Source organism: Calonectris borealis, chromosome 3 (assembly GCF_964195595.1).
Source record: "Calonectris borealis chromosome 3, bCalBor7.hap1.2, whole genome shotgun sequence".
In the NCBI taxonomy this organism is placed as follows: Eukaryota; Metazoa; Chordata; class Aves; order Procellariiformes; family Procellariidae; genus Calonectris; species Calonectris borealis.
The window spans coordinates 47,160,986-47,188,376 of NC_134314.1; positions in this window are offsets into that span (position 1 = coordinate 47,160,986).

Genomic DNA, 27,391 nt, shown 5'->3' on the forward strand with positions numbered 1-27,391 from the left:
AATAGGTAATGGAACAATTCCATTGATCAAAAAGCATTTAAAATAAAAGCAGTAAAGACATAAACACTACACCTTTATCAAATTCTTTTTCTCTTTCTCTATCTCACCTTTTTTTTTCCTTCCTCCTGCTGACAGTACATAAATGTCCAGAGAAACTATATCTTCTTTGGGTATAGGCGATCTTTTCAATAATAACTTGCTACTTCCTTCCTTTTCTGTGTTGCTGCTTGAATGAAAAATTCCTCTGCAAAACTACATTTTTGGCTGAATTGATTGCCTGAACCTTTAATTCTAATGTTTCAATACATTGACTCCTGGAGATTATATATGTGTCTTGTGTTTCATAGACTTTCAGTTGTGATAATTTAGGCTTAGATTGCTGATAATGTTAGACCATTAGAGAATATATAGTCTGACAGCAGTCATAAAACAGGCATTTGTTACTGCATTGTGTTTTATGTTGGTTAATGGTGTGTCCACAAATGTTTGCAAAACATAAAAGATACCAATATTTTAATGATGCAATAAGACTGAATCAAATAAAAAGCCATATCTTTGTGACAAGAAAATTTATTCCAAAACAATGGCATCAGAATTTAAATGAAAAGTTTTATAGAAAAGAATAGTGTGCTTGTCAGAGGTTTATATATGTATGTATTTATTGGTGTGCTAAATTGATTATATACAGTAAATGGCATTGCTGCTATTACACCGTATTCTGATTATTTCCATATGCTCTAGGCTTTTATTTTGACTTTGCAATTATGAATGTATAATCACAGTTATTTGAGTAGGTTACGTTCAGCAGGGAGAAAAAGTGATTGATTGAGTAACAAAATAACACATGAACACAGGAAAGTTTAGGCACCATACTGGTCAGACAGAAAACCAAAGTGCTGACTGCTTGCAGGCTTCAGAATATATGCTACAAGTTTGTTAACTTGAATTTTACCAGGAGTCAAGGCCAGATAAACAGCCCACAGTAACAAATGTGAAGCTGCTCAGATTTGGAAGTAGCGTACCTATACTGACAGCAATCTTTTTTTGTTATATCAGCGTTTTACAGGTAAGAAACTGAGAGGCGAGGGATTAAGCCACTTGCCCAGATCAGAACTTCATACTTAAATTCTGCCTACCTCAAATGGTCTTTGCAATGACAGCAATACTGCTGCTCTTTTCTGTCCTAAACTGATGTAGAGGGGTAGACAAAGAGCTGCTGAATTCTGCCATAGGAGCATCTGCCAATCTGTGCTGGATGAAGTTATATCCTTCATCTCTTTGTGATTTTTTCCCTGGAGCAGGTTGCTCACTAACCTCACCACAAGGTGCCCCCAGGCAGCAGGACAGTTGGGGGGGAGACTCAGAACCCAAAACCAAACGTAGAGATGCAGATATGGAGTATGCAAGCAAGGGAAATTACTGTGACTTATATTATGCAACAGCTGGGCATCATGCTGGTGAAACTGCAGCTGCACTGCCACACAGGGTAATGGGATCCCCCACAAAGGCAGAAGTGCCTGAAGTGAAGCACCACCCTCACCAGTTTTTACATCTCTTCCAAGCTCAGAAGTGAAACAAGAGGCAATGGCACGGGGAGGTGAAGTGGTGAGGAGAGAGACAGAAAAATGGCTCCCGTTTAGCAGAAAGATGTTGTCCTAAATAACACCCATCCTGCTCCAAAGGCATGGGCAGCAGAGAAGCCGAGTGACAAACGCCAGGGAAGCCCCCTCTCTTCTCACTCAGAGTGGGAGAGACATCAGCATCCCTTCCTCACTTTCAAGAAGTACTGCTGCAATGAAGTTAGATGTTTTGATCCAGTGAAGTCTCATATGCATCATCCCATGGGAATTAGCAGGAATCTTCTGCAAGCAGAGGAGGCCAGAAGGACTATGCCTGTTCCCTCTGCTGCACGACAGTAACCTCTTGCTGAAGAAGTCAGTAGGGTGAGACACAGGTGGTACCAGAGCTGTACCACAGGATCAAAGAAGAAAGATTGATGGAGATGCACAAGGCATATCACGAGCAAGACAGCATAAGATAATATGACATAAGAGATAGGGCTGCTTATTTTCTACCTAAATCACATTCTCCAGACATTTTTTCCTACGTCAACCTACCCTTCTGCCTCCTTTGTGGTAAGTGCCTCCACAGAGTACTGGCATTTGTCATTTATGCCAGTACTTTAGTGTCCTAAACGCCTCAGGCCATCAAGGAAGAGATGCAACATATAGATGGGCTCGTGATCGAGGGGTGGACTTAACCATGGACGCTATTGCACAGGTTATCCATGAGTGTGAAACGTGCGCTGCAATCAAACAAGCCAAGCGAGTAAAGCCTCTTTGGTATGGGGGACGATGGTTGAAATATAAATATGGGGAGGCCTGGCAGATTGATTATATCACACTCCCACAAACCCGACACGGTAAGCGCTATGTGCTCACCATGGTGGAAGCAACCACCGGCTGGCTAGAAACATACCCTGTGCCCCATGCCACTGCCCGGAACACCATCCTGGGCCTTGAAAAGCAAGTCCTGTGGCGACATGGCACCCCAGAAAGAATTGAGTCAGACAACGGGACTCACTTCCGAAACGCCCTCATAGACACCTGGGCCAAAGAGCATGGCATTGAGTGGGTCTATCACATCCCCTACCATGCACCAGCCTCTGGGAAAATCGAACGATACAATGGACTGCTAAAAACTACGCTGAGAGCAATGGGTGGTGGGACATTCAAACATTGGGACACACATTTAGCAAAGGCCACCTGGTTAGTCAATACCAGGGGATCTGCCAATCGAGCTGGCCCTGCCCAATCAAGACTCTTACGTACTGTAGATGGAGATAAAGTCCCTGTCGTGCATATGAGAAATATGCTGGGGAAGACAGTCTGGGTTACTCCTGCCTCTGGCAAGGGAAAACCCATCCGTGGGATTGCTTTTGCTCAAGGACCTGGGTACACTTGGTGGGTGATGCGAAAGGATGGGGAGGTCCGGTGTGTACCTCAAGGGGATTTGATTTTGGGTGAAAATAGCCAATGAACTGAATTTTGATGTCAACTGTTACATGATATTGTATGTCATTATTTCTATGATATAGCAGTGGTATAGCAGTGAAAATCACCCAGATTAGTGAAGAATGAACTAACTCCAATGAAACCGAGCGAAGTGCAACGATGATAGAACTGGACGAGCGCAGCAGTACCGAAATGAGAACTGGCTTCAGGATGCAACGGCCCAACACCGCACACCATTTCTTCGGCCCTGAAAGACTGTTATAACAGATGGAGCCCAAAGTCATGGACTAAATGAACTCAGTGGACATTTTAGAGGGATAGTCCGTAGACCGAGGGAATGATATCTGTGCGTGCATATATATATATGTGTGTATATATAAAGAAAGATAGTGGTGGTTAATTGAAATGTATTAAAAAAGATGTGAGACCTAAGCACGACGTAAATGGTATGGAATAAGGGGTGGATACTGTCCTGGTTTCGGCTGGGATAGGGTTAAATTTCTTCCTAGTGCTGTGTTTTGGATTTAGTATGAGAAGAATGTTGATAACACACTGATGTTTTCAGTTGTTGCTAAGTGCCCTCCTAGTCCAAGGACAGCTCCCGTGCCTACTGACTGAGCTAGGTACACAAGATGGGAGGGAACATAATCAGGACAGCCAGCCCAGCTGGCCAATGGGGTATTCCATACCATGTGATGTCATGCTCAGTATATGAAGGGTAGGCGTGATCCAGGAAGTTCCGATCGCTACTTGGTTATCGGTCAGCGCGGGTGGTGAGCAATTGCATTGTGCATCACTCATTTTGTATATTTTATCATTATCATTTTCATTATTATTTTCCCTTCTTTTTCCCTGTTCTATTAAACTGTCTTTATCTCAGCCCACGAGTTTTTCTCACTCTTACCCTTCCGATTCTCTCCCCGTCCCACTGGGGGTGGGGGGAGTGAGTGAGCGGCTGCGTGGTATTTGGCTGCCTGCCAGGTTAAACCACGACATTTAGTCAGGGGTGAATTTGGCTTAGTAGTTTATAAAATAATTGAAAGACTTTTAGAACAATAATTCCCCCAATATTTGACTTTCCTTTGAAAACATTTTGTTGTATTATCAGCTTCAACAGCTCCTCAGAGCTTAATTTGTTATGAATAATTTCTTGAGGATTTTGGCTGAGAAGATGTACAAGCACATTCTGATTTTCACATTAAAGAGTGAGTAACATATAAATGTATACTGCTTTCAAAGCGTGGAAACATTTCTGGTGGGCTCTTGAAAAAAATCTTGATGGACGGTTGTCACTTTTTTATTTACTGATTGTTTCAGTGGCAAAACTGGCCATTTTCCAAGCAAGATTTCTTTATTTTGCAGCCTATTTTCTCCAAAATACAACTGGTTTCTGTACACATTGTATCCAGGTTATAGCAGGTAGGCAAGGTTACAAAGAGGAGTTTGGTTAGCGGGAAAATCTTTCAGGTAGCATAGTTCATCTGCAGGAACTTGGACAGGCTTGGGACATTTTGGTGATTGGTATTTGCCTGAGTCCAACGTATGTAACTGTGAGAGGAATGCATGCAATATGTAGAAATCAGCTGCTTAAAACTATTAAAAGTTTTAATAAACTATGCGCATTAAAACAATAAGCAACCAACTGTATACTTCAGGTTGTATATCCATAAAGCTGAAAAACATTCCTCAGTTTGTAACTAGAATTGCCTGCAGGGCGATAGTATTCGGCATTATGAAAAAGTAAAAACACTTTAGAAATTCATATTTAAATTAACATGCAAAATCCTGGTTGTACCAGGAAGTGTTGTTAATCTAATTTTTATAAAGGGAGGTGAATAAAACAGAAAGTTCTCTAAATACAGAAAAGGTATTCATGTTTCATGGGGAGGAAAAGGCACATCCTTGTTTCATAGATCAGTCCCAGTAACCTCCTGAAGTAGAGAGAGAAGAAGCTCTAAGACGCTATTTTATGCTTATATGCCTCATAACGAATGGAAGACAGACAGAGCAATGCAAGCAATTCACAGGTTGTATTTTGTATTACAAGTCTGATCCTATGATTTTAAAAGAAATGGACATTTGGTGGCACTGGGCCCTGCCAGAGGTATGGGGACTTCAGAAATTGGTATGGTCTACATCGCGTCTTCGAGAAAACTTTTGAGAGGAACAGAGACCTACTACTTTGCCTGCTTCAGAGATCCAGGAAGTTGACAGAAAATTACCTTTGCTTTTAATACTACTACCCCTCACAGCATAACAACGGGTATGGAATAAATATTTCAAGATTAAAAGGTTATGGATTAAAATGCCTTAAATAGAACAGATACCACAAAACTGTACTTAAATGTTACTGCCAATAGAGCAAACCAGATCTGCCTACAGCCAAATTAACAAAAAAAGAAAATCATATGTTTTTATTTAAGAATCTACAGTCTTCATTCACATAGGTTAGTTACAGCTATCTGCAGCTTGTTTTCCAGTCTGTGGTTGTCAGGAGTGACATGTTGGTAAATACCAGTTTAAAGCGTGTTATCCAATAAAGGAGGCATATTTTTTCCACTGAATTTGCATTAAATTTAATTTTATGTAGGGAAATAGTGCACTATAAAGTAAGGGCCTCAGGTTCAGCAAAGCAGTTGGGTAGCTCTACTAAAACAGCATCCATCAGGCACCCCACTTGTGTTGTAAGACTGCTACACGGGTAAGCCACTGACAGCAATAACCCCCAAAAGCACAGGTATGGCTCCGCAGCTACTTGCAAAAATGTACAGTTCAATTTTAACGTTATCTTCCCTATTCAACAACAGTTCTCCCCTCCCCGGTTCAAAAAAGCAGCTGTGGTGTCAACAGGCACATTATGTAAAAATAAACTATTTGATAAGTGGATGGAGAAGAACGCTCTTTGATCAGCAGAATATACAGACGTCTATAAGTGCAAGGGGCACTGGAGGAATGCCTAAGAAGTAAGTTCCAGCAAGGGTGAATTTGCTGGAAGGGTAATTGTGTGAGAATCTGTCAGGCAGCAAGAAAGAGCTGTAAGCTTCCAAACCATATGATCCAAACCAAGGAAAAAAAAAAAAGCACTTTTGCTTTCAAAAGTCTCCCAAAAGACTAAAAATAGTTCATGGGGAGATGAATCGAATAGTAATTTATTCAGAAAAATAACTTGCAGACAGAATACACAATCCTTTGATGTTTGAAAACTATTGAAGAAGGTCAGTCTATTTCAAGATAGCGCTGTTTGAAAGTTTTCTTTCTTCCCTCTTATTTCAATGAAGTTTGCAATGCGGGTAAACTTTGCCGCTGCTACTGTATTTTCAGGCATCAAAAAAAGTAGAAGAGAAGCCCATGGTTTTGAGCAGATAATAGATTCTGTCTGCGGCAAAACCAACACTAAGTTCAGCTCCAGTAGAATACACCCATGGTTAAACAACCACCTCTAGGATTCTCCAAGATTACATTTTGTTCAACCTCTAGATAAAGGTCAGCTCTTGTAAGTAACTAATTTTTACTTTTTCCTTGGGTCGTCAACTTACAAGTCTCCATGTACGCTTTAGGAAAAAAGCATGCAAGGTTTTATTCTGTAAGACGTCCTACTTGTAATGAAAAGTGAAGGCTTTAAAATGCCTTCCCTTGCATAAACTCTTCATGTTGAGGAGCCAGACTATTTTTGAAAGTGATGAAATCTGATGATCCATATTTTCTATAGTAATTTGAGGACAGAACCTTGGGCAGATGAATTGTACTCACTGGCAAAAAGCTGGCAACTGACAGCATGTTTAAGTCTCAAGTTGCTATATTGATTATTTCCTTTTGCATTTTAGGATTTGAAATGTGCAGTTGATTTAACCAATCAACGAGCAAAAAATTTACTGACCTATTTTTTCTCTCTTATTTTTGGGGTATATTTTCATTCTGTAACAAGAATCCACACAGTTTATCAGGAGGCAAACTTTCTGGGAAAATCCCAATTGCTGGTTTTAAAGACTATCAGAAATTACTGAGGATACCAAACTTCACTGAGACTGGCAAATCCAAAACCTGCAGAAAGATAACGGAGGAGCCCAGTGCCATTTCAGAAACACCAGCAGTATCACAGTCACAGCTAGATAAATATCACATGACAAGAAGCAATAACAAACATACTGCCATAACCTCAGGAAGATCTAAGTTTACAAAGATTAAGGGGGAAAACACGAGGAAATTCAGTTAAACAGAGAGCCTAAAAGATACTTCTATTTCACATCAGTTGTGGAAAAATCAATAGAAAAATACAAAGAATGAACTCGGTGTGTTGAGATCCTTATAAAAATAACTCAGAGCAAATGCAAGCAAGCTGGAAAATCAGACCCATGCTGGCGGTTGTTAAAGTGCTACCAGGAGGATTTAAGCCCTACACTGCGTTGGCTTTCAGATGCACGCAGTTTGCTTTACAAAGGGGGTGTGTGTTGCAACTGAACATGTCAGCTTCTATTAACTGGTGACAAAATGCAAGGCACACAAGGAGCTGCTCAGGTCAACCTGATGGACTCCATCTCATACAACAGAAAATGGCATCACCCACCCCCTGCCCCTGATTTCACAACCAGTGCTGAGATAAATGATGCTTCCTTTGCTGAATTGCGCTGCCTTGGCTGTTCAGGAACCACCAGACTCTATATTAATATTGACACCACCACTTCCACCCAAACTGGTGGCAATACATATTCAGAAAGACAATTGATGGGGAAAAGTGTCATATATTTTCCAGTGACTTGCTCCATATTTTGTATTCTCAATATATTAACTTCATACTATTCTGCTGGTGCCTGTGTGAAAGAAATATGAGACTAAAACATTTCTTAATTTGTTGGGTGTCTGACTAGAAAAACTTAATGATAGTAAAAATTTTGAAGTCTTTGAAGCAATGAGTATAATTTACTTCATATTTTTACCCAGACTTCTATCTGAGTTGAGTTTTTACATTATGTCTTAAGGCTTTGATATATTTTTCCCCCACAAAAAAAAAATTCCAGCTTAGATGTCATAGTCCTTGCTATCATTACTGGATGAAAAAGTTATGATTTATTTGTTACATACGATGAAAAAGTTCTAGAGATGGGCCATCCTTCTGAAAATAATGGTATTTTATTTTAGACTGCATGTGGAAAAAACATAGTAATAGCCATTGTTTTATTTTGCTTAACAAATATTAACCTGTAAAGCACTGACCATATAAACCCACATTCATTTATTTGAGACAACAGGACGCTTTGCAGATCCTGACAAGTGTGAACATGTAGGCAACCTGGTAGATCTTTGAGGCCTTTTCTCATTTCTTCCCAAACAAATTAAATAAGGTCAGACTTTTGAATGAAGACTCTTTCACAACTACCTTCAATCATAGGCGTATCACACAGCAGAGGCAAATGACTCCTTCTTACCTATGGTTGACAGAGTAGGCGTGGGATTTCCTACCTGACTCTATCCCAAGAGGAAAGTGTTGTGCCCTTTAGTGCTACTGACTGGACCTCAACCTTAACATAAAGCTGAATACATGTCCTCAGCATTTCTCGTTCTCCCTCTTCAGACCAAGGATGCTTGTTACAGGCCAAAGAAAGGCTGTTATGGACCTGTTCTAGCAGATGAGACTTCAAAGGGCGCTTGAATATGGTTGCGTACCTTGTACACAGCATTTCCCTTTCTCTTGTGTTTCAAATGCCAGCTGTGAAGTAAAAAGGTGTTTTACTAACACTTTTCAAGCTAGTTATAGGTTCTAGCTATCAACCATAACCTCTGGGACCATTTACTGCCAAACAGGGTTAGTGAAAGAGTTTTGAAGATTTCTCTTAACAACGTTTTCGGTTGTGTGAATTAACTGACAAGTGATAAACACCTGCCCACAACCAGATCAAGACAGGGAAGACATTGTGTACTATCCTACTAGAGTGATGTTTGTTTTATAAAGTATCTGCTTCTGAAGATTACCGTTAACACAGCCTTGGATGTCACTGAGACTGCAACCTGGTTAACAACAGTGCCAGGAACTGCCGGGGTAAACAGCATTTTCAAGTACTTTTATTGCCTTACTGATTAAGCTGTTTTGAATGCTTTTCTTATGCCTTCACACAGAATGTACCTCCTAACACTCGGTGGTCCGTTGCCCCCAAAGTCATTGAAGTACTCAGAAGTTTTATGACCGGTCTTCCGGCAGGAAACTACACACTAACTGAACTTCAGGCATGTGAACCATCCCATTGAAGTTAGCTGCAGATTTCAAGTTCATACCCATGTGTCTGTAGGATGACAGTACCTCAGCATCTTCATGCCTCTCGATTAAAGGCTGGTAATTGGAGCCAGCTTCCGGTAGTATGGGCAACATTTCCTTCTGCAGCTCTGAGGACTCAGGATAGGGCTGCTCCTGTAATAAAAAGTGAAAAAAGGACAGCCCTGGGGAGCCAGACTTGCTGTTTCTGGAAAGGGCTATCTCCTGCACTTTGAATCCCAGTGGCTTCTCCAGGACTTCAGCTCAGGCAAAGTGATGGCTGCGATCGCAGCCATTCTCAGCATTGTCACAGGCATGTTGTGAGCCCAGAGATGCAAATAGGGACACAAAAGATAACTTGACACCCTGCACAATAAAAGGAATCCACACGTACCGAGCCTCACGCCGAAGAAACAGACATTTCTCCCTTTTGTTCTGGAGCCGAAGGTTGTTTAATGTCTTCGAGGCCTCTTGAGGGTCCACTTTTCAGGGCTGCTTCCACAAGTCTGTGTATGAGGCATAACTTCTAGAATATTTTCATCTCAGCTCAAACACTGAAAAACTAACAGAAGAGGACACCAAGGGAGAAAAAGATGATGGAAACTTCTGACTACTTGGAAGACAAAATTAGAGAAGGTCCAGGTATTTGTCATAAACGAGCTTTGGGACCACCAGCTACCTCTATGAAGAGAAATGTTGTCTTTGCTCCATTCTCAGTAGCGAAGACATTTGGACTGCATTAAACTGCAGAGTGGGAGGGGATTTAAAATAAAATTTCCCTTGCCAAAGATTGCGTGTAAGGCTGCTTTAAGAAAAAGAGCATGATTGTCATAAAGCTTAATGTTACAATGTTTTCAATTAGTTTAAAAGCTTTTTTTATTGATCATTTTTATTATGGTTCTTTAGTTATTTTGTAACTTTTATTTGGAATAAGTCTTATTTTATTTGAAACATTTTTAAAAACTACATTGCTTTTTCAAGTGTTATCAAGTATAAGTACTTTGAAAGGCCAGATTATTGTACCTACTTTCAACATTTAGCGACTATTTTTGATTTAATATTTCAAAAAGTTCATGTTGTATTTGTTTTTCATCCATTGATCTGATTTTGCAAGGCTTTGTGTGAGGCTTAGCTTCAGTTCCTTTGAGGTGCTAAGCACCTTGCAGAATATTGTTTTCTAACTGAGATTCAACAAATTCAGATACTGATGATTTGTGTACAAGTGAAATCTGATAAGGAGATTTCTTTCATGAGTAGGTCAGTTTACATTACTATATTCTTGCTTTTCTAACTTATGCAATGCACTGTTTTTTATTTCTATTTAACTATTTCAGTTTTGGTTAAGTGTTTTTGTTCTGCGTTGAGTCCAGGTTCTGCATATTTTGTAAGTTCCCAATTAAAGGTTTTAAAATTCTGAAAATCAGCTGATATGTCAATAAGCTCAGCAATACTTGGATGATATCCATGCCACATACACTTTTAATACACAAGCACAACAGATAAGTTCCAATGCAAGATCTATGCTAAAGATTTGCTACAACTGAATATTTAGTATTAATTGGATACAAATTGCTATAACAGAATTATCCTGAGTAAGTACTTTCAGCTATTAAATATAAGTAACTTGATCTATTTCTAAAGCAATTATAAGCTGCAGGGAGTTTGGGGGAGAGGGAGGAGATGGTGAAGGATAACTGGAGAAGGAGAAAGCAAATGGAGAAAAGGACTAATTGGACATGAGCAGATGGTTTGTATGAAGGGAAACATATCTACAATGTTATCCATAAGACCTAAAAAACACGTGACAGCCTACCTGTTATTTTTGCTAATAATTTATAGACCCAAGATTACTTGTAAAGCTTGCCACACCATACATGTAAGAAAAGTGTAAGCAACGCTTAAGTTACTTCAGTGATTCTGAATATCTGTGCTTCACAAAAAGAGATGGAAAGAGGTAATAACTAGATTAATGGGATATTTCATTCCTAAAGCTGATACCATGGTTATTTTTTTCCCTTCTGCCACAACAATCATTCCCCTGCATAACCAAACCCAAACACTAACTGACATATCTGACAGCTATAAACAAGGGCCACACCACAGTAGAACTACATCACAGAGCAAATTCATCACACAGCTGGTGTTATTAGGTTGTCCTTAATCAATCTAGCAGAGCAGAAACACCACGAAGCTGAGATCAGTTTATGCAGGTGTCCAATAATTTGGCACTTATTCAGGTGTATGACTTTTCCTCTATAAAGTTTTTTTCTTTTATTTTCTTTTTTTCTTTTTTTTTTTTCTTTTCTCCTTATTCTCTAACCCTATCTGGTGTTGGCTTCTTAATGCTATTCTTGTTCATAATGTTTTGACAGATGGCAAGCCTGGGGCATATTCCCCTTTCCACACAAAATTCAGGGGAAAAAAAGAGAAGGGGGAAAAAAAAAAAAAAGCCTTCCTGAACAAATAGACTCATCTCAAATCACCAGAAATATAGAAAAGGAGAAACAGGACTGTGACAGGAAATGAGAGTCAACTATTTTAAGTTTGGTTTAAACTGCAGAGGTGGCAGTTTTACTCTGAACCTGTTGCCAGAATCCAGCATAGAAACAAGAGGAGGAGGAAGCTGGAGTGAGAAAAGGTGAATTGCCTATGCCCATTTTTTGGCACCATTCTGTTAATATGGAAAATTTCTCATTAACCAAAACGTTTGAAGACCTACACATGCAAGGGGCTTACTTAAAACTTTTGCAAGATGTTTCCCACAACTCAGTGATTCTTTGTATGTAGGATAAAAAAGTGGAAATACAAATCCACATGAGTAGGACTGGCTTAAAAATACAAGTTTTCCAAAACTGAAAGATAAAGATTTCAGCAGCACTCAATTTGAAGTAAGAAAGCTAAGCTTTTAACTTCAGACAGTCCCCATTTCTGATTAAATTCTTTAGCACTCTGATTTCCTTTCCCAGAATATGAAATCAGATCACAGAAAGGGAAAAAAAAGATCCCAGAGAGGAGACCATTACTGACGGAAGCCATGTGTCATTAATTCAGTTATAAATTATTAGCTGAAAGCAGCCTCTCAGCATTTGTATTTGATGAACAAAAATTGATTGCTTCAAGGGCATTTCAATCCTTTTGATGTTACCATCTTTTAGTCTACCACAAATCTGAATCCTTAACAGAATGATTATAGCATTATAGTAATCCTAAGAGCCAATACTAAAGGATTTGGAAGAGCAACAGAGATCAATAGTTTGAAAAAAGCGTGTCTTTTTGAGTTGACAGAGCTGTCTAGCCTGATAGTGAACCTGAAAAAAATAAGTGGGGACTAAGTAAACAAGCAATCGTGCAGATTGAGCTAAACTGAAATGATGAGCCATTTTTCTGAACTGTTGAATACACCAGGAAGCTCTAAATATTTCCACAGGATTTAAGCAAAACTAATGGCAACCAAGGGATATTTTGCCCACAATAAAAAAAAGAAGTTTCAGAAATATGTTTGCAAGTGTTTTCAGAGCTTTGTGAACTATTCTGGAGGTTGGGAAGTTCTGTGAGGTCAACATTTGTGTTTTGCATAGACTTTGAGATTATTTGAACTGGGATTTGAGGGAACATTGTCTTAATGATTGTCTTCCTTTTAGTTGCTTTGAAATCCAGAATCTGGGCCATATTCCAACATAGAGATGAAAGTTCAGTCCTCTCAGCAATTGTATTGTGAGATATACAGTAGACAGAAGAACCACGCATCCTTACCATGTAATCTCTACCAAATTAAAAAAAATGTTTAAACTATAGAAGCAATAGTTAATGTTTTTGGAAAGTTCAGGTTGTGCCAGGTTGTAAGTAACAAAGTTTCCCTAGCACAACAAATCAGTAAATGAGCTGAAAGCTAATGCCCTCTTCAACAGCTCAAGGATTAGCATAAAATTATACTTTGAAGGAGGAAAAAGGACAGCATTGCAACAGTGGGGTATTGTTAAAGATCACTGGAATGGAGAGAGGGAAGAAAGAGAAGAAAAAAATCCTTGCACCAGAACACTGCAAACTGGTATAATGTTTAGCAGATATTTAACGATCCTTTTGGTATGCTAAACAACAGATTAACTTCGTAGTACTCAAGTGAAAATTCAGAGAAATTCAGATGCAACACATCTGGAGAGCATCCCGTGGCAAATGGTGAATGGCTAAGTAATCTATTTCAATAGTAAGACATGTAGTGATAATTTATTGTTCGTAACAAGGGCTGTGAGCTTACCACTAATTCTAATGCAAAAACTTCTAAAATTATTTGAAGGATAAATGCAGGACTTCCAACAATCACATTTCTTTAGTGAGACATATGTCGCTGATACATACTATTATTAAAAGATAAAGTCATAAAAGTCATTTGAAAAAGGGTGTGTTTTTCAATTCTGTATGATCTTGCATATGAAGACTAGTGAAAAAAAGTGCAGCATGTACCTTTTACGCTACTGCAGATGATTTTCTTTATGGGCCGTAGCTTTTTAGCTTGGTTCATGTTTTCACATTTCTTACATCAGAAAGAGTGGCACAAATTAAATGCACATTAAAGACATGATCTCGGAACATTGTGTTGAAGCAGGTTTAACCCATTATTTTGAAGCTGTGCATGATAACATGTGATCTTTAAGCTTAACCTTTATCTCAAGCTGTTTAAAATGTTTTGTAGCTGTTCTTGTCTAAACGAATAAAGAGGATGATAAGCAGGGACTGGCATAAATAATAGCTGCTTTAAAACGGGCAAAGAAATTGATAGCTCTACAAATGGTAGCCACCTGTATCAGGAAACTAAAGAAAGAATGAGTATTCAGTGGAAAGGAATGACTGGAAACCTGACAGCAAAAGATAGAAATGGCAAGGGGAGAGAGGTCTTTTTAAAATGCTCTGTTCTCTAATAAAGCAGTGCCAACTTCAAGCCGTGAATATAGGTTATAATAGCACTGGTGGTCTGCTGACTTTATCCAGCCACTCCTAACTTCAGTTGAGTTACAAGATTTCATCAGTGTTGGAAGCTGGCTTGTCTAATGAATTCACCAACCTTCATTTTTCCTTTTTATGGGAGTATTGTTTGGACCATGGTCTGTACCCCCTCCACCACATCACACACTCTTGAGCAGAACTGGAGATTACGAGCATGAAAGAGGACAAGATTGTGCCTATATCTAAGATCTCATGGAAAACCTGCAAGCATTGATGACTTTCCACAGAGGTTCACAGAAGAAGAGGTGATTAGCAAAGTACAGGTGGTTGACAAAAGACAAGGACATAATTCATGAACAGCAGATGAGCAGACATAAGGAGACAATACCTGTAACTGCTGTAAATCACAGGATGCTGTGACGCACAGGTAGTCTTGTGGGGCGGGGGGGAAGGCAACTTTGTGACGCCTGAGACAAAATCTGAACCAGTGCTTCCAACAGTGAGAGACAAAAAAACAAAGCTATCTTTTATGTCATGTTACAGTTTCTGGAAGACCATAATATCCTACTTGCAAGGCTAAGTCCTTGAAAATCATTACATCTTTTTCCCTCTGTGACCCACATTCACGCAAACACAAGTGAGCTGCTGCAACAGGACAGGGGCTTCAGCTGTCCTGAAAAGTCAGAACATCTCCGTCTCTGGCTGCATGGCATAAACCCTATACTTAGCTCCCAGGCAGGAAAAATTATCTTCCTCAGTAAAGCTTTTCTTTGTCTTGGCCCATAAAATTTTCTGCTTTTCTACAATTTAGAAAGAGTAGTACTTAGAACATGAAGCTACTGTAGAACTGCTTACTACTAACCAGTTGTTTTTGCATTTTGACCCAGCATCAACCTGGAAAGGCAGAAAATATATGTTACTAACTTTACCCTAATCTTTAGCAAAAAAAGTAGCAAAGAACCATTGCAGAAAAAGATCTGTACTTCCCCTTGTTAAAGTTTGACACATTCATCTCACCCTACACTTCTATAAGAAACTTGTGGAGATATTTCTATAGATTATTGCTGGGGTGGATTTGAAATTTGCATATATGCTCCTCAAATTATTGGTATGATTCTTGGCAGTGGGGTTGTCAAATTTATATGTTTGATAACAAGGTTGGCATTCCAGCCAAAGTAGCTTCATTCCTAAAAAAACATAATTAACAAAAATCTTTATATCCTTTCTATCTATCTACACAATATTCCCCCCAAATGTAAATCTCTATACAGATTGAAGTTTCCAAAGGTCCTATTAACATCGGTGGCAGTTTATACATATGCAGTGTGTTCTACATTTGAGTGAAAATTAACTAGAAATAAGAAAATTTTATTGCAAATATCAAAAGTTTTTGTAAAATTTGAAAAAAATGAACATCATTGAGAAAAGACTTAGACCTTACACAGGTGCATATATCATATACACAGACAGTGTCTTATTATACAGTCATAGACTCTTAAGAAGATTTCAGCTGGAAAGGAGCTCAGGAGATGATCTGGTCCAAACCTGTCTATGCTTACCCAGACTATAGGGACTGATCCACCAACAAGCAAACCAAAAGTTTTCAGTAGGATGGGAAATGTTTTGAAGTCTGGAAGGGAAACAAGTCATCGCTATGAAAATTAAAACATTTCAGCTGTGTGATACTGAGAAACCATAGGGAGATGACTCACGATTCCTGAACTGAGGCTTAAAAATAGAATAATTCTACATTGCTTTCTTTTTTAGTAATTTTTGACAGGTTTCTGATGTGGGGTCAATTGAAAGATCTTGGAGAATCTGTTCTGGCATTGTTTTATTGTTTCAAATAAAGGCAAAATTCTGATCATAAGAGGTTGATCAATTGTAGCATACATCTATCACTATTTCTATTTTAGCATTGCTGCAGCCCTTGTATCTGTTATTCAAGAGAAACTGAATCAATACCATAAGTATTTCATGACTCTGTGTTGCGTATACAAACTACATTAAGAGGAGAATAGGGCTGGAAAATATCTCAATCACTCAGCCTACTCAGCTGCTATTGCAGGCAATCATAACTACTCACAAGTTGCCACATGTTTTAATTTTTTTGTCTTAATTTTCTTTGTTCTAGAACATTGCTGTGTTCTACACTCAAAATTGTCCTTAGTTTTCATCCTACATCTTTTCAAGAGCATCTTCTACCCATTTATACTTGGATCAAGGTTGTCCTTTAGCTTAAATAATTCTTTTCTCTCCTTAGGGTTTGTTTCCATCATATATTTTGAGACAGCAGTAAAATTTCTCCCAGCTCTTGTTTTGCTATGCTACACAAAGTCAGAACCTCTAGTTTGTTTTCACACGTTAGCTCTGCATCTTCTGATCACCTCATTCTCCTCACTTTGAATTTTTAGTTGAATTGTAGGTTTCTAGAATATGGATAACCAGATCCATACACAATATTCTGGAAGAGTACCCTTGATAAGGGTAAAATTAATTCCTTACCTCTATTGAAAAAGCTTTGCATAATAAATCCAATAACTGAATTTGCCTTTCCCATGGTTATATCCCACCTGTGGATTACAGCCGTTTTATTATTAACAAAATCTTTGTCCTCCTCTACCGATGACCTTTGAATTTTGTTATTAACCCCCAAAGGCACGAATTTGTAATTCTCTCTGTTCAGTGTCATTTCACTGTAATTATAATCCAGGCTGATTATTCAAGATATTTACATTTTAATGTATTTAGTTCATATCTTCAGGACTAGCACTAGCAGCTTCCTTTTACACCCCAGCACCTCCCTTTCAGTACTCACTCAACATAGTCTCCACTCAAACCAGCTCTTCTGCCTACACTAATCAGTAATTTCTCACAGAGCACAATACCAGTTTACTCAGGTTGAGATAACTTACATCTATTACATTTAACCTGTAAAAAAAAAAAAAAAGGCTACTGCGTACATTCCTCAAACTTTTAAAAAGACACAACTATCTTTTATCCTTTATAAAAATACACCTTACGTTCATTATATTTATTTTTAAATATCTTGCCGCCAATCTTGCAATTTTATATGCTAGTCCTCTCAGAACTCTGGAAAGGACATGAAATTCAGAGTTTATTCCCCCATAAACATAGTAACTTCAATCTTTTTATTCCCTGTAGCTAGCTGTCTTGCCCCTTCTCGTCTGTATTTCATATCACTTATAAACAATTGAAGCAAAGTATTATTTTAGTGGTGGGACAACATTCCATCCATTCCTACCCCTTCCAAATGCAGAGTAACCTCCTTTCTTGCCTCACCCTCATTTTACTTATACGGCTAAAGAACCTTTTGTTCTTTTTTTTTAATTCCTTTGTGATGTGTAACTTGGCTCAGCTTTGCTATCTTACGAGTTTTAACTGCTCCTTCTATACCTCATGAACTCTAGAATGTCATTTGCTTTGCTTAACAATCCTTCTTTCCACCCATATTCTCTTACCTAAACCTTAAATCCAATACTTTTTCTCACATTTTGCTCTTATTTTGAAGACGGTTATTTTTCAGCCAGGATGAGAGTGTGACTCTCAACTTTGGATCGAGTTCCAATGAGTTTTTGCTCCTTTGATGTAAAGTAAATCCAAGTCTTGTCTATATTTTGCCGTCCTAATTCCTTAGTCCAAATGATACCACTGCCTGAATTCACTTAGTTTAGTAAGCACATTAAGGTTTCTAAGTTAAGCAATCAAAATTCAGAAGATATCAGTTATAAGGTTGCTTATGCAATTTTAATTCAAAATCTTTATGCATATATAGTATGAGAGAGTTGTTATGAACCACATTATTATTTCATTCAGCTTCATGCAACATACAACATGGACAGTATTTATTGGGTACATAATAATCCACAGTCTTTTTTTTTAACTGATTGTTCATTGGGTTGCTCCCATCATTACTTGATGTTCATCATCCAAACCCTTCACAGAATACAGATGCATTTCCTTTCAGTTCTGCTTTTCTGCTGTGCTCATCACCTGATTTAGGGGAGATATCCACTGCTTTAATTCTCAGTAATAAGTGACAGATACTTTAGTAACTCAAATTCCACAATCTTAAGTGGGGACGGCCAAAAAAAAGTTTTTTAAAAAAAGTTATTTGTAATCAAACATGCTAAACAGGTTTAACTGATTGCCTAAGGAATTGCTCACAGGAATTCTCTTATAAGGATATAGATAGGAGAGAGTTTTCTAAGACAGCATTTAGCTCACGTAATTAGCAGAACACTACATGCCCCTCTACATCTTTTTCCTTGTTATGTGCACAAGAAATTTAGCTTCTGTGGCCAGCTCCAGGAGGAAGCTGGGTGCATTGGGGAGCGAATCCGAGATAGAAGAAAAAGGGTTAATTGCTAGAAACAGATGATTTTAAATTAATGATTTGGCCTTTCCATGATGGAATGAGAAGATTCCCTCTTAGTTCACTAGGTCCTGTTCCCAGCTACCTGATTTCAGGTTTCCACTGGATGATAGGGTATGCAGGAGTTAGACGTAGCTGTACTGAAGTGGAAGGCCCCATGTGGCTCTATTTCCTATTTTTTAAGCAAAGAACATCAGTTCGTTCCAATACGAAAGAAGCAGAAATGTGGATTTACTTGTCCAAAATTTACTCTGATTTACACAGAGTTGTGAGTTATGCAGGAATTCACAGCAAGCCTGATCTTACTTTTAAGTGGTAAAATCTGCAAGTTCCCAATTGCAACGTTTGCAACAAATCATGCTATTGAAAGGACTAAGTTAACAGGACCTGACAACAGTTTAGAAGGACAAAACAATGTGATCAAGTATTCCCAGCAGAAGCATAAGAAAGCTGTGGAATATATGGAGGCATAATATAGCCCTGCAACTCCTCAGGCAGCTGGGGACTGACACCTACGCAAATACTGTCTAGTTTTGCAGACAGTATGACAACAGTTAGGACAACGGAGACAGAAACTACAGAGCAACAGAAACACGGAAGGCCCAGAAATCTGCAAAAAAGTCAAGCATTTTAAGCATTAACCTGCAAAAAAGTTAAGCTGGTATTTTTTAATGCTTCATGCTAAAAAGCAGCAGGCAAAACTGCACAGAAGAAAGACACTGTGTCCCATTTGCTCCCTGCTCCTGTTCAGCTACCCCTTAACTAACTTTGATGTGGAAAGGACTGTGATACGGCACAGGTTCCTCACTCTGACCAGGACATATTTTTATACCTTGAATCAAAAGCACGACAAAATAATTTCTTGACAAGATGTGTAAAACATTAACAGACATCTCAATGAAACATTACAAAACCGAGAGCAAAACTGTATGTCCACTGAGCTTCTATGTTAACTGATGGCCTATTATTCTCTTCACAGGACTAAAAAGAGATACCCTTTCTTGAATTTTCCTATCGGTGTTTCCCTTTCCCTTAGGGGGAGTGGGACTAGTATTAGGTAAGCCAATCTAGTTACCACTGGAAAAGAGGATCCACATGGGGCAGCTTTCTGGTATGTTTGAGACCACTCATTACTGACTTCTATAATGAAGTTGTCAGCTTTTTTTTTTGGACTTTAGTTGATCCAACTTTATTTCTATTTTGAAGAATTATTATCTCACTAGAAAAGTATGAAGATCTGATAAGAATTGAGTCCAGTATAGCCAGCCAATTCCATGTAACACTAAGGCAGTATGCCATACTTTTTTTCATTGGAAACTGGCTTAGTCCCGCAAATGGGAGGCAGGTCAGGGGGAAAGATGCCAATACAGAAATGTAAGATCCTAGAAATACTGCCCACGGACTATGATTAAAATTATTGTACAAAACATAATAATGTTTCAGGGGACGCTTTTAAAAACCAGTTTAAATGCAGAAGAACAACTCCAGTAGGAACAATAAAGAAAGGACCACCTTAGACTATCAGTATCTTCTCTATTACTTCGTATACCCCATGGGATATTGGCCTTTTGCCACACCATTCATGAGGTTAAAATCCACTTTATGCTCACCCCTCAGTGAAAGTATCCTAACAAGTTGCCTGTAGGGAACATTCATGTGAATCTCCCCCCTCTCTCGCTTTACATAGAGTAAACTGTTCCCAAGATAGAATAATTTGCTCTCCAGGCTGGTGGTTAAGATAATTCTTTCAGAGCCCTATAGCCTGCTGATTTCAGTATTCCCTTTGTTCATTGGGGCTCTCAGAGAGACAGGGGAATGAGAAAATGAAGCCTGAACATGGATCTCCTACCCTTTCTTGAGCATTCTTTTAATCCATATATATGTGCTGAGAATTAATAGAGCTCAAGGAACCAGATCCTGATAAGAAAGTTGGTTTTTAAAGCACTTTACTGAAAATAATTACAAAATTCAGCAAATAAGAATATATCATACATAAAAATCATAAAAATATGCATGCTAACTATAAAAAAAAAAAACAAAACTGATAATTCAGAAGTTATTTTAAGTTTTAAGATGTTAGAAAACACTAACAGCTGGCCAGTCTGTTAGGGATAAATCTTGCCTAAGCCTTAGATGTTAAGCTGCAAAGAAATGGAGGTCTCATTGCATTTGCAGATGGGAACTTTGGCATGAATATGAGTTCAATGCCAGATGAAGGCTGCCTCATGGAAGAGTCCTCTTTTATTACCTAATCACCAACATTAAGCTGCACTAGTACAAATGTGGCAAATGAATGCACTTAGTGTCTCTGGGTGGACTAGATCTGACTTTTGTCCTAATGTTTATACTTCATTGTTACCTAAATGAGCCTGGTATTATTCTGTGGTCACTTTTGTGAATGTGAAGAATTAATTCAGAATTAAGTCTTTTGATTCTTGTTCCCTGAAATCTGTTTCTGACCTAAGGCCAGTCAGAGTTTGACTAGAGGCCTTAACTTATAAATCTTAGACCTTCAGGATCCTAAATGCACCCTTCCTGTCTATTCCTGGAAGCAGTATTTTCCTCTATTTGCAACACATCCATCCTTGGTTCTAGAATTGTTAAAAGGTTCCCAGGAGGTTTTCTGCATCTAGTTCCCTGCTTTCTTACTCTAGAGTACCCAAAGTTATCTTTTATTTGTTTTATGCCCAAGGACAGTAATTTCAAACAGTTCACTTTGGCAAGCAAAGAAGATCTCTTTATTCCCCAGTATTTTGCTTTATCTGTTCCACTGAAAAGGGAAGAAACCTGGGAATTCATAACATACACACAGAAGCCCTGTATACTAGGTGCTTTAAAACAGAGAATATTGGCAAAGGCCCATAGAGTTTCTGACTTTAGGTGGGCAATCGGAGGAAGTTGACAGAGTTTGGGGACTGTTGTCTCTGTCAAAGAATGTGAAGAAACAAGTAAACAAACCCATGGGCTCACAGGAAATGTTTGCCAAAAATCATCTGAGAGAGCAGACACTGAGAACATATTCCAATAGATGGTATTACTGTTCCGACATGAGAAGCAATTTTATTTATATCACATTTAAAAATTGTAACTTGTGCTTTCAAAGTTTATATTCTTTTGGACTGCTCAAGGTCAGAATTCATTGTGGATGAAATACTGATCTTCCTTTTTCCCAGTATTTTCCTACTGTTTCAGTCAAAGCAGAGTGTCTTTCCATATTTCTGACGGTACTAAGGCCAAAGAGACTGCATTAGGTATAGTAACGTGTATTATCTGACACTAATTTAAGCCACTAGGAAGTTACAAATTCTTGCAGGATCATCCCACCCCATTATACTACTTGTAGATGTGTGTACTCTCCTAGCCAGTGGAAAAAAAGGTCATTTTCATGGATACCATTATTTTAGAGCCATAATGAAATTATCTGTTACTACTTCCCAGAATTTATCCTTAAAAGAACTGGAGTGCCCAGAAAGTGACTGTGCAAAAATTATTTGATCCTTAACAAAGTATTCCCTGTCCAGTCTGAAACTCATTCTTCACCCTACTACAAAACTCAGCGGTTAGCTCAGCAGAACTAAGAGGTGAAAGAAAGGACAATCTGTCCTTCCTCAAATGTACTAAAAGGACCATTTAAGTTATAGATATAAAATCATTACTGCTGAACATAAAAGATTAAAAAAAAAAGAAGGATTAATAACTGCCTTGATGTCAAGAGTTTTAGATAAATATGCAAAGATAAATGTTTGGGAAACCCAAATACAATAAAAAAACTCTAGATATAGTATTTTAAACAGTTATAAGACTGTAATTGTCATTCTAGTTATAGCCAACTTGTATACTAAATTATCTTATTGCACTTTTCAGAAAAACCATTAGTGATGTTATGATGTAATAAGAAACTCTTCCTTTGTACTAATGTACTTTTAGGAGGTTTACCACAGAAAAGAACTTAACTTTTCATCAGTTCTTGATGGCTGGAAATTATTTGACTTCCTCAAACCATCTTTATAATTTCTTCAAAGCAATTATCTGGACAACAAATTCATTGAAATTGAAGGCTCTGCCAGCTGAATCAGTTCATCCCAAACACCCCACAAATAATTCTTCTGTTGTCTCATACAAAATCTAGAAGCACCTGCAGGCGTCACAGTGTTGGTACAAGGGTGGCCATTAGTTTGTGGGTGTATAAAGAGGCTTCACCCTGAAACTGTGATTCATAAAGTGATTCACACAGAAACATACACTTCTTTAACAGCATTATTCCTCTGATAGCACTGCTAATGGTGGCAACCTCTGTCCAAGGTGCTTGCTCCTTGCACCACCGCCCTCTCTCCTCTCTAGCAGCTGCACAGTGAACCAGACCAAGGAGCTGATCCAGCAGAAACACAGCTTTCTCAGTTAGTTAATTTTCCAGCCATAGCACAGCTCTGATTCAGTTCTCTTCATGGTTATCCAGCAGAGGGTATCTATTGAAGGATGGGAACTGCTTAAGCCGGTTTAAGCATTGCTGCTGCCAAATGCTAGATTGATTTTTTTTACTGATTTCTTATCAGGGAAGCTAAAGCATTTTCTTTCAGTATAGATTAACACTACACTAAAAGGTTGGCCAAAGCCCAGTAGTGTAGTGAGCTAACTGTTTATCCTCTGGAGAGATGACAACTGCACCGGCATTATGACTGGTTGAGGATGAAAATTGTCAGGAAACAAAGGCAAAAACCCCTTTCTTGTTGACTACTGAAATTTGAGATAGGAGAAAGAGGAAAGGGAAAAATGGGGTCTTGGTTTAAATGGCCTTCCAAGGGAAGCTTGGACTACAAAAGCAGGACTCCAGGCTAGATCCTTCTTCATAGGTGCAATATAAGCATATGAAGCTGAAGTAAAAGGAGGGGCTCTCATTAAAGAGGCTGTGGTTGCCTAGCGTTTTTTCAGCAAGAGCATGAAGGGTGAAAGGAACCTTTGGTGATATGCTGCTAAATAAATCTACCAATGGCTTTCTTTTGACATGTATTCACCTATTTCCATGAAGTTTTCAAATTCACTAGAGGAGTGAATGATAGAGAGGATGAAAAGAACCTCTGTATTGGTTTTATGGAAACATTATCCTGTCCATTACCAATGTCTTCAGTGAGTTCAGTAATGAGTTGCTGAAGCAAAGCAAAGCAAATTTTAAGGAAAACGTGTAATTCAAATTTAGAGATTCCAGCTCCTTCTGTGTGAGGAGCTTTTAGAACTGAAGTTAAAGATCTCCTATATCACAAGGGAATATAAGTGCTGAAGACAAACACAAATCATGGTATGAACAAATTGTCAATATTTTTTAACAGCAAGTATAGGCAGAATATATAACGTATTATCTTGAGATGTAAAAGAATAATTGATCTACATAAGGACATTGTGAGAAGAAGCAGATGTTCAGTCAATGAAAGTGTTGAAGCATTCTGCACAAAAAATATACTGTAAAGACAAACACACATTTAAATCTTTGTTTTCCTTTAAGATCTAAAGGCTCTGAAATATTTGAGTCATGCAGACTAAGTTATTTTGGCTTTTTACAAAAAGTTTACATGCTGCTATGAAAAGCATCTGCTAATTGCAGACCACCAAAAGGCCCAGTTTTTAGACTTCTTAGAGCTTCTCTCACCATGATTTTTCAGCAGCACTTTATCAGATTTTCCATTGTTTAGTATTTACTCTGTACTTAGAGAGTGCACAGTCACAAGAAGCTGTGGAACCATGGTGAGGTTTATAGCCTTATACAGAAGGCTGGACTAGATCATTACATGGTCCCTGGCCTTACAAGAGGAAAAAAAAAAGTGTTAGAATCTCATCCAAGCTGTTGGAATTCCCTTTTACACAGATGAGTTTAATACCCGTGCACTGTTTCTCAAAACTATTATCCCTTACTTCAAGGAGGCAGGGAAATTTGAAACAAATGTAGAAACAACAATTACAAAAAATATATACTAGCCAGCTGGAAAGGAAATGTGAAGCACTCTTATATGCAGAACATGCTACTACTACTTCTTTCCCAGAATTAAACACTAAGCAAACAGAAAGAAGCATATTAGCAAAGTCAAATCTGTATTATCAAGCCCATGGGTGACAAAGGAAAACAGATCCTGGCAAGGGGGCGGAAAAAAGACCATTTTGAGGATAACTACCCTGAATGTTTAATGAGGAAGAAACAGAAAAAAAAAGTTTATTGCAAACTTCCATTTATTTTTTAGCCATATTTTCCTGGCTATCCACATCAATAAATCTTCTGGAAACAAATTGAAACAGACTGAATAACATTCCTCTGGAAATGTGAAATATTATTAAAATGATTATTTTCCATAATGAAGATCCAGTGGGATTTGTAACATTAATACATATACGATACAGATTTTCTTTCAGCTACTATCCTGAAACAACCAAATAGGGACTTTTTGTCTTTTCTGTTTAGTTAAATGGAACTTTCTCTTGTACATGTCAGAGGTTGACACCACACATTTCAGAAAACAGCTTGCAACATGCAGAATCTCCCATGAGCATCTTATCCTTACCTTGGCAGTTAGAGAACCTTGTAGTCCAACAATGTGAGAGAGATTTGATCTTCCTTTCAGTAGTCTTAAGTTTAATTACTGCACCGTGAATGTAATTGCTAAATATATGAGAAGATAGTTCCTCTTTCAGCCTGCCAAAGGTTGGTCTCTATCATCTCCCGAGCAGAAATCTCTGTCCTTCTACCTCAGCTCTAGGTTCTCCCTCAGTTACTCAAATTATGTTTTCCGCAGAGGCACACAAGCCTCCCTGAAATAGGAGTTAGTGCACCTCCTTGCCAAAGAAATGCAGAAGTTTGCACAGCTGTTTGGAAGTATGTGATATTTATCTCACATATCTACTAATATATTTCATCATGGTTTGATAGGAAAGCCATGGGGGAAAGTTCTTCACTGGATATAAGCCAAAGCTAATTAATTTAGGAACATGAACAAAGTCCCCCAAGATAAGGCAGTTTGCAAACTTACAGTGCTCTCAGCCTACAGAAAATCCTCATCAAGAGGTCATTCAAAGCAGCTCATCCATTGCTGACCTCAAGTTAAGACCATATCCACAGACAGTAGGCCCTGTGTAACTGACCTTTAACACAGGTTAGCTAACCCAGGCAGCTTGTTCAAGGATCCAGCCTCATGAGGAGCCCTGCACAACTGTGATAGTTTATCATAGCTGGAGAGTCAGTTCTCAAGGTTGGTTTTTTTTTTCCTTTAGAAGAAAGGGGAAAACAAACATTGCACTCTGCAAATGGAGAGAATACATTGTGCAAAGAGTTTTGAGAGGAAAGCCTTGTGCTTTTAAATGTGAAGAAAGGATGCCAGCTCAAAACCAGGAAACGTACACTTTGTTCTGGGCTTGAGCCTGAGCCCCACAGAACTTACAGGTGCTGAGAACATTTTACACTAAGAGCTGTCAAGGGAGGATGCTGTGGTTGCTAGCCAGCTTTTGGGGAACGTCAAACTAGTGCGGTCCTAAATTTTCCTTACATAGTCAGATTTAAAAAGGTGGTTTCCTCCTCCTGCTTTTAGCCAGTGAATTTTCTCTTTCATAAGGGACGTCAGGCCTGTTGGTGTGGAGAATCAGTTTGGGGAGTGTGAATGCTGCTGTTGCCAGCAGTCCATGGTGCTGATGGAGAGATTTATATTTGAATATGGTCAGTGTCCTCAGCCTGCAGCTGGAACGGATTATTTCCAACATTTTTGAAAGGTCAGTTGGTGCGTTTCTGTGTCAGCATTGTCAAGGATTTATGGACAGCAAGAAAAGGTCAATAATGCACACAAAATGGCCTGCCAAAATGAGTTGTGATCTACTAGTGGGTTGTTGCCCTACAAAGTTCCACTAAACTGGAGATAACGTACAGAAAACCCACTTGTTAGTTTACCATGCCATTTGGCAATTGCTCAGCGTAACTCAGGTCTCCTGCTGAGCTATAAAAAAAGTGGTACTAAAAGTCACAGTAGGAAAAATTTTAGTATATATCATCTTCATGGTCCATTTTTCTTTCATGTGCTTCTTCATAATAATGTAGTGTTCCCTGGATTTTCATGGGTGTCCAGGGTATGCATGTTAAAAGAGCTAATCGTATTCAGAGATATATTTGCCATTTTACATTATTGTGCTACGGGATACTCAACTGTGCAATATTTTCACTAAAGAGATGCTGCTGCCTATCTTTTATTAAATTAAAAAAGGAAGAAGTCTGGCAGGTTGATATCATGAGGTGTTTTTTTTTTTAATGACTAATGAAAAAGGCTGGACTGTGTTGTCACATTTTACAACAGTAACTGACAATGGCTGCACATGAGAAACAGAGCGCATAGATAAACTTCCCCCATCCCCGCCATCCAGATTGTGTCCAGACTATCACATGTATTAGCAACTGACTGACCTATCCTTTGACAGTTTGGACCCATTTAGCTTTTGGCTCATAGTCAAAATCTATAGCTCTAGCAAATACAGAAGAGGAGGACTGCCTAAGTCGCCTGTCAACACCCACAGTAACCCACTGAGCTCAGACCCAGACCGGCAGCCTTTGTCACACATTGCTCATTCTGCCATGCTAGTGGTAGCACCATTCTCACAAGTACTGTTAAAAAACACCAGCCCCCAAAGCAAGGATATGTGATGAGCACCAAGCTACTCCTGAGACAGGGGCTCTCCAAGTCTCAGCACAATTACCTCCTCCCGAGTTGTCACTTCCCCTTGTGCAGAGAGACAAAACCCAGACTCCTCTTCTGTAACCCAGCCAAAAGATCCTGC